This window comes from Eriocheir sinensis, chromosome 36 (assembly GCF_024679095.1).
Source record: "Eriocheir sinensis breed Jianghai 21 chromosome 36, ASM2467909v1, whole genome shotgun sequence".
NCBI lineage: Eukaryota > Metazoa > Arthropoda > Malacostraca > Decapoda > Varunidae > Eriocheir > Eriocheir sinensis.
This window is the reverse complement of record NC_066544.1, coordinates 755,660-772,634: the sequence shown is the minus strand read 5'-3', so window position 1 is coordinate 772,634 and position 16,975 is coordinate 755,660.

Genomic DNA, 16,975 nt, shown 5'->3' with positions numbered 1-16,975 from the left:
TACATTGTAACTGAATTCTTTCTCGCGGCTGTGCAGCCAACGACGTGGAGAGGCAGGGAGAGGGAGGGAGGGGAGAGGCAGAAGCGGGAGCGGGCCACCCATGGGCCCACCTGCTGACCCTTCCATGACCTTGAGAGAAGTGACCTGGGCCCGAATTTACAATTACTCTTAATCTTTAACTTAAAAGTTCCACTGAATCTCAAGTTTAACTTATAGCTGAGCTTAAATGAAAAAAATAAGTTCAACTTCGCTCAACACCTGATCCAGTATGAAAATGTGTCCTGGCAAAAGAGGTAATTTTTTTTTAAATTGCAGAATTGCGACACTTCAGTGACTGAATATGTAGTAATACTACTTTATCAATGTTAAATGATGATATACTTAAGAAATATGGGCACAATAAGGTAGTATTTATAAAATAAAGGTTACGGTTATCATCCGCGCAAGGTGATATTCTTTTTTTTCTCTCGAATGTAAACACGGACACGCGTTCCTGTTCTTCATTCCCGCATCACCCACCCTCTGACGAAGTAATCATGGAGAATATTACCGCTTTCACTTCTCCCAAGAGGAAAAGGGGAGTAAATTGGAGAGACTGCCCCACACTACATATAGTAGAACAAGTTGGTTGCTAAGTATTCACTCATTGTTCTTTTCCCTCTTTTTCATGCGTTTTGGAAGCATCTGAGGCGAGTGAGCACACACTTAGCGGTGATACTTTTTCTTTTCCCATATTTTTCCTCATGAAGCCATATTTTCCTAATGCCTTTTTTTTTTTAAATGGCAGGTCAGTCTGATAAAGAGATAGACATTTTGGCCAAGGAGTTCCAGAAGTTGATGCAGGATTCGGAAGCGCCCGCCGAGGATGACAATTCCCGTGTCCTAAGGAGCGGGTCAACTCATGACAGAGTTCCTCCTCCTCCTCCTCCTTCTTCTCTCCCGCATGATAACAAAGGTAATATCTTGACTAACCAAGAATTAACAATGGCTACTAACACTATTAAACTTCTGCCGACTACGGCATTAGTCAGAGCTTTCGCAGGCAATGAACCGGATTACAGTGCGAGAGACTTCATCCTGCAATGCGAGGATGTTATGAACAACTCATTTGTGTCAGAACCGGGAGATAAAATCTCCTTCATTAGGTCTAGATTAAAGCCGGGGTCAGAAGCATCAGCTCTTATGTACACCAGCGCGTTCATGGAACCGCAACAAACCAAGGATTATGCCCAGTTTCGGTCACATTTTCTGGAGTCTTTTGGGGAAGATGTTAGGCACAGCCTCGTCAAAGGTGTTAATGTAGCTGTGACCAAATTGATTTCAGCTGTGGAGAGTAAAGAGCTTTTAGCCGGACAAGTAGACGCCTATCGGTTGTCTACTGATATGGGCGTCTATCTGAAAGCTGGTGGCTGGACTGAGGGAGAGAATATGTCTCTATCCAATGTTCTCAAATTTTTTGAATTTTTTGTATACATGGCTGTCATCAAGGGCCAGTTTCGAAAAGGTTCTTTATCCCTAGCCTACGGCCCCGCTGACAAGTTGCACGACTTCATGCTTAAAATAAAAACTAAGATGGAGGAGAAAGACGGAGCGCCAGTCCCCGCTATAGCCTCTGTCGACCAGAAGGCCGCTAATGTTAGCGCGTCCTCATCAGTGGTGGCGGCCACCACCGAAAAGCCTAAGCGCCACTGTTCGTACTGTCAGCGCGACGGTCATACGGTTGACTATTGTCTAAAACGTCAGCGGGATCGCAAGGTTACTAGGGAGAAGGGAGGCTCGCCGATGTCAGGCAAATCTGCTTCTCAGAAGACCCCGGCCGCTTCAAAAAGTCGAGCCGCGGGCTACCACACTGGCAAGTTCTGTTTTGTTCACGGTGCTGGTAGACACACCACAGAGGAGTGTTTCTCTGTGCTCCAGTTAAAGAAAGAGCGAGCAGGAAAGTTCGTGAAGGGGTCGGGGGAAGCCGAGCGCCCCCCCAAAACCGACCCAGGGTAGCAACCCGGGGGGGGGAGGATACCGAGACTGCAGTGCAGGCTGACAAAAGTAGCTTGTATGAATCTGTTGTGGCCGCGTGCAGTCAACCTGAAATAATGGCGCTTAAGTCAAGCTGGGTCCGCTACAAGCGTCATTTGCGGTCGACACCGGCGCGGCGGTTAATGTGTTGTCTGAAAGGACATACTTAGCTTTGAAACGCGCGTCGCAGGGAGGCCGCTACCAGCTACGACCCTCGGACCTGAGCCTTTGCGGTGTCACCGCCGACAGGCTTAACATCCTTGGGTTGGTGAGTTTGCCAGTGAGTTTGGGACGAAACACCCCTGTCATGCGTTTGGATTTTTACGTGACGTCAAACTTTTCCCTGCCGTCTGACGGTCTTCTTGGGTTGTCGTCACTGAGGTCTAACCGCATGGTAATACATCCAGATAGTAATACAGTAAGGTTTCAAGGGAGGTGTTTCAAGGCCATGGATCAACCTGTGCGCCTCGCTTCTCCCTGGGAAAGAAGAGAAATACCCAGCAAGGGTCGGGAAAGTGTTTCTCCTGAGTCGGTCGTGCATACCGTGCCGACTCTTTCCACGGTGCCGGTGCATGGCGCGGGCACCACCTCACTTCATGGTCAACCACCAACACCAGCTGACGTTTGTGGGGGATGGAAAAATGTCAATGCGATAGTCGGGAATCACGAAATCCTCAACGAACCGCAATGCACGTCCCTGTGTCAGTCCCTAACGCCACCGTAGGTTGTGACATCTGCCTAGAAGGGCCTAGTCGTGTCAACACGCTAGCGATAGAGTCCACCCTTAACACGGTGCGCGAGGGAGGTAGGACCGTAGCTTTAGTGGTTAATGCCACTGGCGGTCCAGTGAAACTCAGAAATGGAGTCATTTTGGGTCGCGCTTGAGCGTTCGACGGACAGGTGTCCCCAGACCCTTTAGAGTTAAAGCGGCCTTGTGTCGGCGCAGTGGGTCAACCCGCCGCCGGCGACACATCTTGTCAGGCCTCATCTGTCGATTCTTTAGTCAAAGTGGTCGATTATCCCGAGCTTAAGGGCCCGCTTCTGAAACTTTTACATCAGTATCGTGATGTCATTGCCCTGCCCGGTGAACCTTTAGGTGCGACTGCGACTGCGACAGAACACAACATTAGGGTTAAACCCGACACCAAACCGGTGTACATTCCTGCGTACAGACTCCCACACAGTCAAAGGCAGGTTGTAGATGAACAGGTTAAAGATATGTTGGACCAGGGTGTTATTCAGCATTCCCGGTCTCCGTGGAACTCGCCCTTGTTTCTAGTCCCTAAAAAGGACGGGAGTTTCAGGCCTGTCATCGATTTTAGGAAAGTAAATGAGGTGACTGAGGATGATAGGTACCCTCTGCCTGTTTTAGGTGACTTGTTAATGTCCCTGGGGCAAGGGAATAATATTTTCAGTAGTCTTGACCTTTTAAGTGGGTACTGGCAGGTGCCGATGGCAGCTGAATCCAGAGAGATTACAGCCTTCAGTACCCCTAGCGGTCATTTTGAATGGTTAAGGATGCCATTCGGCCTCAAAACCGCACCCATTACTTTTCAGAGGATGATCAACACATTGTTCTCAGACATGATAGGCAAAGAAGTCTATGCATATTTAGATGATTTAATCATCTGCAGCAAGGATGGCGCCAGTCACCTAGCTAAACTAGAAGCGGTTCTGCTTAAACTCAGAGGCGCTGGCCTTAAGGCCAAGCTGACTAAATGTGAATTTTTAAAGGCGAAAATCACCTTTTTAGGCCACACTGTTGATGGAGATGGTATCCACACGATGGACGATAAAATATCGGCCATAAAGAATTTTCCGCAACCCAAGACCGTCGAAAACGTTCGGTCTTTCCTTGGGTTGTCCGGCTACTATAGGCCTTTCATACAAGGTTTTGCCAAAATTGCTTCGCCTCTAACACAACTCTTAAAGAAAGAGGTCCCTTTTCATTGGAATGCCCCACAACACAAGAGTTTTACAGACTTGAAGTCAGCGTTAATCAACGCTCCAGCCTTGGCATTCCCGGACTACAACGTCCCTTTTACACTTTTTACAGATGCCTCAGCCCTGGGTCTTGGTGCTGTTTTGATGCAACCGGACGCTCGCGGTAAAAATCGCGCTATTGCGTACGCAAGTCGTACTTTAAACCAGGCTGAGTCGAACTATTCAGTGACCCACCAGGAAACCCTAGCGGTTGTTTGGGCTCTTAAACATTTTAGGGATATTATCCTTATCTATCCTATCACTGTCTTTACGGACCACGCGCCAGTCACCGAGCTTTTTAAAGGTAGAAACCTCACCTAAGGCTGGAGTAGGTAGGAAGACACCTACCGAACGGGCGCAAGCCACTCCCGGTGAGGTATATATGGGAGGTGAGAAGGGAGCTGAAGCCCTCCAAAGACCCTTCCCATGTCCTCACTAACCGTTTCCCTATTGTCTCACCAACACCGGAGAGTAGTTCAGCATGCTCTCTAAAGACATATCCTCTCTTTATCCACACCACACTACATTCACACAACATATACACCTTTTCCCAAAATTAAAATTTCAAAATGGCGCACATACACCAAGCCTCGGAGTCCCCGCCTGGGGGGGGGGACCACAAATTCCCCCAGGGAGGACTCCCCTTCTGGCTGCCGACCCGAGAGGTGTCTTGATAACTCCTCGAACCTCTTTCTTCTCAATTTCTGCAACATTCGCGGTCTTCGCTCTAATTTTCATTCTGTGGAACATCATCTCTCCTCCTCTAAACCTCACCTTCTCTTCCTTACTGAAACACAGGTTTCTGAGGCTACTGACAGCAATCTCTACTCTGTTCCCTCCTACTATCTCTATCCTAAATTTCAATCCAAAGCTGGATGTTGCGCCTACGTGCGCAACGACATCACTTGCTCTCGTGCCCACGACCTTGACTCTTCTGAATTTTCCACCATCTGGCTAAGACTTCATTGTCATTCTATTACTAAATACATCTGTGCTGTTTATCTCTCACCTAACTCTACCAACTATGTAAAATTCTTTGACTATTTGAATTCTAAAGTGGAGCACATCTTGACCCACTCTCCCTTCGCTGAAATCTCCATCCTAGGAGATTTCAATGTTCACCACCAGCTTTGGCTTTCATCCTCTTTCACTGACCATCCTGGTGAACAAGCCTACAACTTTGCTCTCCTCAACGACCTAGAGCAGTTGGTCCAGCACCCTACACGTATTCCCGACCGTCTTGGAGACCGGCCCAACATTCTAGACCTCTTCCTTACCTCAAACCCTTCTGCTTATTCTGTCAAACTGTTCTCTCCGTTGGGCTCCTCCGATCACAATCTTATTTCTGCATCCTGTCCTATCGCTCCTGTACACCCTCTGGACCCACCGAAGAGGCGATGCTTCTGGCATTTTGCTTCAGCTCGGTGGAACGACCTGAGGATGTACTTTTCCGATTTCCCGTGGAATGATTATTGCTTCCAGGATAGAGAGCCCTCTGTGTGTGCTCAGCGCATTACAGAGGTGATTGTCTCTGAAATGGAGGCATACATTCCTCGTTCTTTCTCTACTCCTCACGCTAAAAAGCCTTGGTTTAATCACGCTTGTTCTCGTGTTGTCAATGATAGAGAGGTAGCTCACAAAAGGTACCAGAGCCTTCAAACTAATGCTAATTATGAACTTTACATTTCTGCCCGAAATCGTGCCAAATCTATTCTCCGACTAACCAAAAATTCTTTCATTAATAGAAAATGTCAAAACCTTGCTTTCTCTAACTCTTCCCGTGACTTCTGGCATCTAGCCAAAAACATCTCCTCCAACTTCACTTCTTCATCTTTCCCTCCACTCCTCAGTCCGAACGGCAACACTGCCGTCTCATCTATCTCTAAGGCTGAACTCTTCTCTCAAACTTTTTCTAAAAACTCCACTCTGGACGATTCTGGGCATATTCCTCCTACTCATCCCCCCTCTGACTCCTTTATGCCTGTTATAAAGATTCTTCAAAATGATGTTTTCTATGCCCTCTCTGGCCTCAATCCTCAGAAGGTTTATGGACCTGATGGAGTGCCTCCTATTGTCCTTAGAAACTGTGCCTCCGTGCTGTCACCCTGCCTGGTCAAACTCTTTCGCCTCTGCCTGTCAACATCTACCTTTCCTTCTTGCTGGAAGTATGCCTTCATACAGCCTGTACCTAAGAAGGGTGACCGCTCCAATCCCTCAAACTACCGTCCTATAGCTTTACTTTCTTGTCTATCTAAAGCTTTTGAATCAATCCTTAACCGGAAGATTCAAAAGCACCTTTCCACTTCTGACCTTCTATCTGATCGCCAGTATGGGTTCCGCAAGGGGCGTTCTACTGGTGATCTCCTAGCCTTCTTAACTGACTCTTGGTCATCCTCTCTTAGCCGTTTCGGTGAAACTTTTGCTATTGCGCTGGACATATCAAAAGCTTTTGATAGGGTCTGGCACAAATCTTTGCTTTCTAAACTACCCTCCTACGGTTTCTATCCTTCTCTCTGTACCTTTATCTCCAGTTTCCTTTCTGATCGTTCTATTTCTGCGGTGGTAGACGGTCACTGTTCTTCCCCTAAATCTATTAACAGTGGTGTCCCACAGGGTTCTGTCCTATCTCCCACTCTTTTTCTGCTTGTCATTGATGATCTTCTTTCCAAAACGAACTGTCCTATCCATTCCTACGCCGATGATTCCACTCTGCATTACTCAACTTCTTTTAATAGAAGACCCACCCTTCAGGAACTTAACGACTCAAGGCTGGAGGCTGCAGAACGCTTAGCCTCAGACCTTACTATTATTTCCGATTGGGGCAAGAAGAACCTGGTGTCCTTCAACGCCTCAAAAACACAGTTTCTCCACCTATCCACTCGACACAATCTGCCAAACAACTATCCCCTATTCTTTGACAACACCCAGCTATCACCTTCCTCAACACTAAACATCCTCGGTCTATCCTTAACTCAAAATCTCAACTGGAAACTTCATATCTCATCTCTTACTAAATCAGCTTCCTAGAGGCTGGGCGTTCTGTACCGTCTCCGCCAGTTCTTCTCCCCTGCACAGTTGCTGTCCATATACAGGGGCCTTGTCCGCCCTCGTATGGAGTATGTATCTCATGTGTGGGGGGGCTCCACTCACACAGCTCTTCTGGACAGAGTGGAGGCTAAGGCTCTTCGTCTCATCAAATCTCCTCCTCATACTGATAGTCTTCTACCTCTTAAATTCCGCCGCAATGTTGCCTCTCTATCTTCTATCGATATTTCCACGCTGACTGCTCTTCTGAACTTGCTAACTGCATGCCTCCCCCCCTCCCGCGGCCCCGCTGCACTCGACTTTCTACTCATGCTCATCCCTATACTGTCCAAACCCCTTATGCAAGAGTTAACCAGCATCTTCACTCTTTCATCCCTCACGCTGGTAAACTCTGGAACAATCTTCCTTCATCTGTATTTCCTCCTGCCTACGACTTGAACTCTTTCAAGAGGAGGGTATCAGGACACCTCTCCTCCCGTATTTGATCTTCCTTTCGGCCACCTCTTTTGTATCTTTTTTAGGAGCAGCAAGTAGCGGGCTTTTTTTTTTTATTATTGTTTTCTTTTTTTGTGTGCCCTTGAGCTGCCTCCTTTGTTGTAAAAAAAAAGAAAAAAAAAAAAGGGGGGGCAAATTCAGCCCTAGTTTAACCTACAGCGACAAGCGGGCAGCGTGGGAGGAGGTGACAACAGATACCGTCTGCAAGGGTAGCCACTGTCCCCTAATAGTAGCATCTTCCATTTAGCGTAACCCGTTTCTGGGTCGTGATCTGTTGAGTCCCTTGATAGATAGAGTCCCGACAGCCTAACGGCGGAATTTTCAGTGAAGCTCTTCCCTCTTCGTCGAAGCGTCGCTTAGAGAGTGTGTTTCCGTGAAGAGATATTTTCAAACCCTAGTTTCTCTTCCCCCTTCGAAACAATCTTTCCGTGTAGTGTTGGTACAAATCAAACAAACGTTGAAAACCGAAACATTAATGCATTTTAGGTACATTTCTATAATGGAAAATAGTGTGTGGCAAGTACTTATGTAAGCAGTGCTTGATACAGTGACATACACTATATATAGCAGAAAATTTACATTGATGGGTTTAATTGGTTGGTATCTGTGGCTATGTTTGCTTCGCTCTGATATCGTCCCATTACCTGTGGGCGGAGCTTAGGAGACCTCGTTAGAATAAACTGCTTTTATTTTCTTTATTTTCCTCCTGTTCCATGAGATCTCTTTCTCCCTTCGTTATTTCTCCTTTGTAAATATATTTTTAACTAGCTTTAGAGCTCCTATCAGTGGGTGGAAAATGGTATCATCTATATTGCTGAGCTTTGCTAAGCTCCACCCACAGGTGACGTCACGAGTTTGGAGATTGGCTGTGGGAAGCCCAGCACGGAGTACCACATAGCACCACATATTCATACAGACTTGTGAAACATTCGCCCGGAGGCCGAAGCCTACCTGTCAGTCCGTCACTTTTAAATTTGTCCCAGCACTCTTCATGCTTATGGTTTGAAGTGCCCGCCCTACAAACGCTTAAAAAGGAGAACTGTTGTGAATAGTTGAGTCTGAAGGGCGGGGCATGCTGGCTTGGAGGTGCGTTCCAGTGTTGGCTTAAATTATCATGGGAACCGTGAAGTCTTGAATAAACAGAAAAAAATAATGTTTCTCGCATTGTATGACTTTTAATATAAGGCCTAGAAAATTTAAATTGTTCTTATACCCAATTAATAATACAGCAACATGGAAAAATGTTGTAATAAAGCATTAAATGTGCGAAGATATTAGCGAAGAGCGGGCCTTCACCTCCTCTTCGTCAAGAGAGGAAATTAGTTCATTTATTTCCCGCTCGCCGCTTCGCGCGCTGCATCAAAGACACTCCTCGTCACTGAGCATACCATTTGGTCCACGAAGCCTCGTTTCCTCGCGGGAAGGGGGAAGAGATTCACTGAGAATACGGCCGTAAGATTTGGACGCCATTATTGGCCCTGTTTTCGCCGCGAGAGCGTGTGCTAGTGTTTGAAAAGCGCGGCGAAAACACAGGGCCAATAATGGCGTCCAAATCTTAGGTTGTCGGGACTCTATGAGGGACTCTACAGATCACGACCCAGAAACGGGTTACGCTAAATGGAAGAGGCTGCTATTAGATGACATGAATCCGGTGGTATACGATGATCCTCAAACATGCGTTTGAGGCCACTCTCACGCCAAATACAAACATCATGAGTGGACCCAGGCCAATTAGCTACAACATTAAGAATAGTATATTTGGCATCAAACACTAATTTTGTGTTTATGCAATGGAAATTCTTCCTGTTGACATAGTCTGCATCATATTCCCTGGGGGCCAGTATCCTGACATGCGTGCAATCTATTACACCAACAATGCCAGGGAAGTTTGCAACTTGCACAAATTCTTGTTGTTTCTCTCTGATTACAGGGACGGTGCGAGGAAATCGAATGAATTGGACAAGTTTGGCTGGTTGTGTAAGTGCCTTGAGGGTCTCTGTGATCGCTTTGCTCACTGACGACTGTGATTGACCAAGATCATCACTGTTACACATCTGCATTTTCCCCGTTGCTAAGTAACGCGGCGTAATAATTACTTTCATTTCGGGTGTCGATGCAAAACTCCTTGAAGTAGGGCTTTGCAGGGCCCCTCTCACCAAATCCGTTACGAACAGTACTCGATCCTGCACTATCCAGTCTGTAGCGTTTCAATAGTTCTGCGTCACTCAAAGTATTCAGAACGTCTCTTCGCTCTTGAAAAGTCTTCACTAGGCGCTGACGGGCTTGTTGACGTTCGGCCATCTTGGCGACTGAAGTTCGACTTAGGCTCCTTAATACGGGGCTGGGCCCGCCTAAAATATCCCGTCAGCTAAGATCAACTTATGAGGGATAAGATGAAGAATAAAGTTAAACTCGCCCTAAAGTCAAACTTAGCGGTTTAAGATTAATTGTAAATACCGGGGCTCTGGATGTGTAGAATGACAACGTTGGAATACAACTCTGTCAAGTGTTGTGGTATTTATACAAAATATTTGTTATTATCTTAAAACGAAGCAATCTTAACGCTATATGACCTTATTGGATTATCCAATTATTTAATTAAATTCATTTAAAGGTAGTAAATAGCTGACATATGAGAGGAAGCGAGAAGTGTTGAGAGTGTGTGGCAAGGTGCGGTGCGGGGCGGGGCTGACCCGCACCTCTCACCCCCCCAATCCGCCAGTTCCTCCTGGGTTGACTATAGTCTAAGAAGCATTACAACAAGATCATATAAGTCACTGTCTGCCGTAGGTGACATTGGTGTCTTGCGAAACATGGACATAGTGGATAGAGCTTGGACTACCCCTCTCATAGCAGCTGGCAATGTCAGAGTCGATTGAGCTTTGAGTGTAGAGTTTAAGTCTGCCCTTGATATAATTATGAGTATATTCTGCAGGAGTGCCTTCTAGAGTCTTATTAAGGGCACGCCGAGCCAAACCATCCGCTTGTTCATTAAAAGGGATGCCCACATGAGATGGCACCCAAGTGAAGTGAACCCGATGATTATCCCTCTAAGCCATCAGTGGCAAGAAGACACTGATGTACAATATCGCCGTCACATGGAGAGTCGGTTAATGTTATTAATTAAAATACAAGCCACGTATTTTCGTCAGACTGTGTTATTTTCAGTAGAGCAGCTTGATCGTTCCATAATCTTTAAAATAACGGCTACATGAGGTCACATTCGTTGACTTTAATGCTGTCTAGTCACATATGGCCGTCTGCTTGTACACAATGTAACAAGAACAGTAGCTGCCTAGGAATAGCTTTTTGCACCCTGTGACATAAGTTGTAAACATCCTGTGCACAATCCGAGTAACTTCCCTATATAAACCTTCCTGCCCAGCACAGGAGATGATTATCGCTGTAGTACTTACCTAATGTACGAAATATGGATGAGAAAAGAGTTGAATTAAACGAGGTGATGGCCCACTCACCGTCGCCAGATTATCGTACTCAAGACCCGCGTATTTACCGGTTTCTGGTCCATAACTGGTGCCAAGAACCACCAATAATTAACCAATTAAACGATAACCATATATGAAGGCAGTTATTTGGGTGATGAAAGCAGTTTTTGGGTCGGAAATCTGCAAACGTAAGAGGCAGAGTACGACAACTCAGACCACGGTTCAGCTGATGATTGTTGGAACACACGGTGTTGCCGCTTCCTCTATGTGAAGAGCGTATAGCTTGAGATACATAATATTTCGCAGTTCTACTTCCACTTATAAATAAACAAAATGTACTTCTTATTCTGATAACATAATTCTTGTTCATACGTTTCACTTTATAGAACATACTTTACGCTGTCAATAAACGTGACACCCTGCAGGAAAACATCACCTTTTTTCCTCACTTCTACACTAAAGTCTTGTAAACGTGTTTGTATCTTTAAATATTTCCTCTTTTACGGGTCGAAGTGGACTGAAATTCACGTATTATACGCCAATGAGAATATACTAGCAATTCATTATGCATAAATGACGATATAATCCCTAATTATGTCCCAAGGAAAAGGTCCAAGGGAGGTCTTGAGATACCTTGGAACTGCTAAGTTTTACTTGGAGGAAGATGTTGGGAGACGGGAATACCACTGTTAATGGACCGTATTGGCTATACAGGCAGCGCCACATGTGGCCATCACTGTGGTGGCCACTCAACTCCAAGCTGAATTTTACATAGAGTACAAGTTATAGACTAGAGTGCGTCTGAGGCTGTCTCAGGGATACGGCCATGATGCCGCCGTCGCCCCAAGCCGATGATTGCACACACTTCACTCCTACCCGATTTCAGTTTTTCTCCATGTCAAATAGTAGAGTCAGGAAATCGGGTAGGAGTAAAGTGTGTGCAGTCGTTGGCTTGGAGCGGTGGCGGCACCAAGGCCTTTTGTCCTGGAGGCAGCCTCAGACGCACTCTAGTACGTAACTTGAGTTCTATGGAAAGTACTGCTTTGACAGTTCACTGAGTGGCCACGTGTGGCGCTACCTGTATAGTCAATACGGTCCATTAGATGAATAAATCATTGATTTTTTTACTAAAAAAATCATGATTTTTTAATATTTTTTTGACTAAAAGTATTCCATAAGTTAAATGATGCGCTCCAAAATGGTAGAGTAAAACAACCTATTCATGTGCAATGATTCATTTACGGTGGTATTCCCGTCTCCCAACCACTGATCTCTAATATAACTGGACTGGTTGACTCCGTGCTAATCCTGAAGCCCGCAGCCGCCATCTTAGGATTCCCTCGGGCCGAGGCATATATGTAAAAAAAAATCGGCACCAACGCTCGCTGAGTGGCAGTAGCACGAGGTAAAACACTTCATTACGAAGTTATTAATTTATTTAATTTTTCTATGCCCTAGCTACTAGCTTTTTATTGGTTTATGGAAAAAAAAAACACGTTACCCAGTCTCCATATTTGGCACAAAACAATTCTTTTTCGCGTTATTTGTTGACTGTTACATCCTCTATATAGCATGTACGATATGTGTTTCCTTGCAAACTACTTTTTCAATGGATTGGGAAATAACAAATGTTAGTCATCATGAAATAAAACTGAAAAATGTAGGTTATTTTCATATATTTCTTTTGGTTACCCATTAAAAGAGTTATCCATATTCTAAATCTAAGATTTAAACAGAAAACGAATCAATTAGATGAGTGTATATATATATATATATATATATATATATATATATATATATATATATATATATATATATATATATATATATATATATATATATATATATATATATATATATATATATATATATATATATATATATATATATATATATATATATATATATATATATATATATATATATATATATATATATATATATATATATATATATATATATATATATATATATATATATATATATATATATATATATATATATATATATATAAACATCAACCCTGATATGATTGTGAGGTTCAGTGCTCCAATGTGGTTCTACATCAAGCTCCACCCATATGTCACTCATAGACCAAAGAATGTGTTTCTGGCCCTTCTGTTATTGAAACATCTCAACAGTGAAGAGACGGACTGTTCAGAGAAATGCTTAGCTTACTTCGCCCACACAGACCAACTTTTAAGTATGTGTGCTGATGAGGACAAGACTGTGAGAGAGAAAGCTGTTAAAAATATTAAAATTTTTTTTTAGAGAAGAGAGTCAGCTGACTGAAGAAAACACAGAGATCTGATGAAGAAAAATATGCTGCTGCTATTGATGAGGAGTTTTTAATGTACAGTGACGATGAAAACAGTGAAGATGAAGAAATGAATGTAGATGTTAATCCTGTTCTCAACATAAGCAAGGTGGTGACTTAAAAATTAAAGTGGCAAGCAAGAAACTACCATTCCATGATCGATTGGAAGACATATCTGAAGAGTGAGCCTCCTCTTATTACTTCTCTTACGGATGAAGAGGTTCTGAACATTAATGAAACTCCACTGCAAGTTTTTAATTGGCCAAAAAATACTCAGGGTGTTGGAAGAGGAATAAAAGTGATGACTGAAGCTTGTACTGAGGTGACTGGACAAAAAGAGAGATGGATATATACGGCAAAGACTATTTTCTAGAAAACTAGTGCCCAAATTTCGCACCAAGAGAGATCTCGTGCTTGATTAGAGATAGGTTGGTTAATAATGCACAATGACTTTATATTATTCATATCAAAGAACTTCCTTTGACAAAATAATTAATTTAATTTAAACTTTACTGTGGTGAAATATTACTATAAGTAAAACTAAAACCTGTCGCATGATCCGCCTTCAGAAATTTAAGCATTGAGGAAAAGTTTTTGTATTATGGTGCAGGGTAAGTGTACTACATGGAATTCTATAAAATGTTGCTCAAATGTTTGTTGTGACCTTATAAACAATGCCTTAAGAGTGCACGTTGCATCTCAAATTGGTACTTTTTCAGTACTCCCTATACTCCATACAAGGGTGGACAAGACCCTTGTATATGGACAGCATCTGTGTGGAGGAGAACTGGCGTAGACGATACAGAACGCCTAACCTCGAGGAAGCTGATTTAGTAAGAGATGTGAAGTTTCCAGTTCAGATCTCGAAATAAGGATAGACCGAGGATGTTTAAATAAGTATAGGTGACAGCTGAATGTTATCGAAGAATAGGGGATAGGTGTTTGGAAGATTATGTTGAATTGATTGGTGGAGAAATTGAGTTTTTGAGGCATTGAAGGACACCAGGTTTCTTCTACCCTAATTATAAATGATAGCAAGGTCTGAGGTTCAGTGTTCTGCAGCCTCCAATCTGGAGTCTTGTAATTCCTGTCTGGGGGGTCTTCTGTTGAAAAATTGAATAATGTAGAATAGTCATCAGTGTATGAGTGGATAGGACAGTTTGTTGTGGAAAGATCATTGATGAATAACAGAGTTGGAGACAGGACAGTCTGGCAGGACACCACTATTGATAGGTTTAGGGGTAAGAACATTGACCGTCTACCACAGTAGAGACAGAATGGCCGGAAAGGAAACTGGAGATAAAAGTACAGAGAGAGGGATAGAATCCGTAGGAGGGTAGTTTAGAAAGCAAAGATTTGTGCCAGACTATCAAAGGCTTTTGATATGACAATGGAAACACCAAAAGTTTCACCGAAACTGCTAAGAGAAGATGACCAGGAGTCAGTTAAGAAAGCAAGATCACCAGTAAAACACCCCGTGTGGAACCCATGTTGGCAATAAGATAGGTCAGAAGTGCGTAGATGCTTATGAATCTATTGGTTGAGGATTGATTCAAAAGCTTTAGAAAGACAGGAAAGTAAAGCTATAGGACGGTAGTTAGAGGGATTGGAATGGACCCTTCTTAGGCACAGGCTGTATGTAGGCATACTTCCAGCAGGAAGGAAAGGTAGATGTTGAAAGGCAGAGACGAAAGAGTTTGACCAGGCAGGGTGTCAGCCAGGGATGGAGTGAATACAAGAACTGTGTATTTGAATACGAATACGAATACTTCATATTTATACGAATACGAATACACTAAAATATTGATAATTCGAATATAAATACGAATACTTCATGGGTATTCGTGAATGCTTTCATGAATACTTTTCGTTGAAAATAACTTTTTCATGTAGGTAGCTCGGCAATGAGCCTAATATGGTACTAAAGTTATTCAATAGTAAAATGACGTCATGAACTTATAACTGATGCCAGTATTCTGTACATGTTTATCACACCTAAGCATTTGTTTTCCAAAATTTTCAAGCATATATCTAAGCTGTACTAAAAGAAACACAACAAAATACCTATATCAAATTATAATAGCCAAGTCTTTTCTAGTATCCCGCTGTAGATCTCACTTATATATATATATATATATATATATATATATATATATATATATATATATATATATATATATATATATATATATATATATATATATATATATATATATATATATATATATATATATATGTGTGTGTGTGTGTGTGTGTGTGTGTGTGTGTGTTTAATAATACCGCACTCCGCAGCACTATAATACATGTAATATCCAAGGATTCCAGAGAGGGAGGGGGGCAACAAAATAGAGAATAAATCCAATAATGGCTGGAGTAACACACCCCCTACCACTGGCTAGAGTCCCTTGATAGAGAGAGTCACGACAACCTACGATTTGGACGCCATTATTGGCCCTGTTTTCGCAGGTTGTCCACTGAAACTGAGCACACTTATGTCAGACCTGCACACCTTCCTCTAACAGCCAGCTGGGAGCCAGCAGCCAACGAGCTCTGGGAAAGTAAATAAAAGACAGTTTATGTCTACATCAACAGGTATCGCCAACCCAGCATTACGCCCTTATACTTTACCATAATTTGGTCACCAGCCGTTGGAATGTGCCGTAAGGTGACAGGAAATTATTATTAGCCTTACGATCAGCCACTGTCTTTGTATAGGCACTCAGTAACCCACGCAGCCTGTGATATAGGCGCGTCAAGGCGGGCTGCTGACGACCTTGAGAGGCGGCAGCGCTCAAAGGGTACCGAGAGACTTCAAACAAGTCTGGGTGATTCTCTTTGAGTGTTGCTGCTGTGATGGATGGATTTAACAATACTTATCGCTGTAAAACATTATCAGCAGCAGTTGGGGAAGTCTTTCTCTTACCTATATTATTATAGGCTACATATCCCTTCATCGCCTGACCCTTGCCTGCAGGGAGGGACGCTGCCTCCTGAACGTCATGAGCCTTGATATACTTGTCATGGGCCACGTGGCTGACACACTACCCAAGCTCCATCAATGCAAAGGCACTTTCCTCCCTTTCCGCTACCTGCTTGCAGTAAACTTTAGCATGTAGAGAGAAAATTAGTGTAATATGATGTGGGGGAGGAGGGGGCACTGATTCCATTACTCGCCGTGCTGCTATCTTTCTTCTGTTAACACACACACACACACACACACACACACACACACACACACACACACACACACACGGATGTAGTTGCTGCAATAAATTTTCTGTGCGATTCCAATTAAGGTATTGTGAAGATCAATCAATGAGTTGAATAACATTTAATGTAATTTAAGTGAATTGAAATACTTATTGTAGATTAAAAAATAATACATTAAAATCTAAGGCCATGAAAATGTGTTTTGGTTTAGAGAATATTGTGGGAAAATGTCTTCAACATATTATAATGACTTTGGTACCTATGAAAATGAAGACTGTGCAACCTTATACATTAGGCTGTTAAATAAAGATGGACTTATAGAACCCAACCTAGAGGAGTTTCTAGCTGAGGACCCTTCACATGAGCAAATAGTAACCTAACCTATCACTGCTGAAATAGTAATGTTTCCCCGCATTTTAAAATCTCAGAAACGAGTAATAATAATGGAAACGGTTACCAGAGTGAT